The sequence below is a fragment of the Hermetia illucens genome, chromosome 3, assembly GCF_905115235.1.
Source record: "Hermetia illucens chromosome 3, iHerIll2.2.curated.20191125, whole genome shotgun sequence".
Classification (NCBI taxonomy): Eukaryota; Metazoa; Arthropoda; class Insecta; order Diptera; family Stratiomyidae; genus Hermetia; species Hermetia illucens.
This window is the reverse complement of record NC_051851.1, coordinates 78,958,658-78,959,558: the sequence shown is the minus strand read 5'-3', so window position 1 is coordinate 78,959,558 and position 901 is coordinate 78,958,658.

Sequence of the window (901 nt, the reverse complement as noted above, 5' to 3'; positions counted from 1 at the left end):
TGATATATGTATTTTAAGAGAGGTTGCTATTGAAGCAAAGGGTGGCTAGGGAGCTCTAAGAGCAAAACCATCTTTAAATTTTGTGGTGTATGGGGTTCTTCCTATTCAATATTTGTTTGGGGTGTGGTCGAGTTGGAATCAAAGAAGAAGAAGATATGTGCGGATGTCACGTGTGTCGATGGTTGGGGGAGAGAGAAGAGTGATCGTAACTTATCCGTCGTCCTAAAACCATATGTCTCGATGTAGATTAAGTGGGCGGTCCTCCAGTAAGTTACCTATGTCACTTCTCAGGAAATTTTCGTAGTCTTTGCCATTTAAATTATCACGGAGAAAGTAAGGCCCAATCAAATGATGATCACATCCACACATTCACGCTGAATCTACGTTGTGAACTTTTTGCTCTCTTCTCATTGGGATTTCCTTGTTCTTTTGGGGCCCAGTAGTGGTAACTCATTATCCCATCTTTACCAAATTTTGATGCATCAGTCCACAATATTAATTTAAGGAAATTTGCAGAAATATAACCTTCTCGCGCGGATCTCCTTCTTCGATAGCTTGTATCGGCGTATAATGGTATTGCTATAGGCCCGCTGTATGGACTATTAACCACACACAGGAAACAACCAAACACAAAGCGGTGGTGTGTTGTATTCGCAAACCCGTTTCTGCACATTATTTTTCTTAATCATACCTGCATAGATATTACAAATTAGATTAAATCCCATGTAGAATAAGAAGCTAAGCAGATCCTCATTACAATTGAATAAGGGGCGTCTGCTATGCTTTTAAGCACTTTATTTTGGAACGTTTGTATGACCTTTAGGTTTGATTCTTTGGTACATTCTCTTTTTGTTTATGAGGTTAATGTACGCTTTGACTGGTATACAAAAGAAACAGTGTT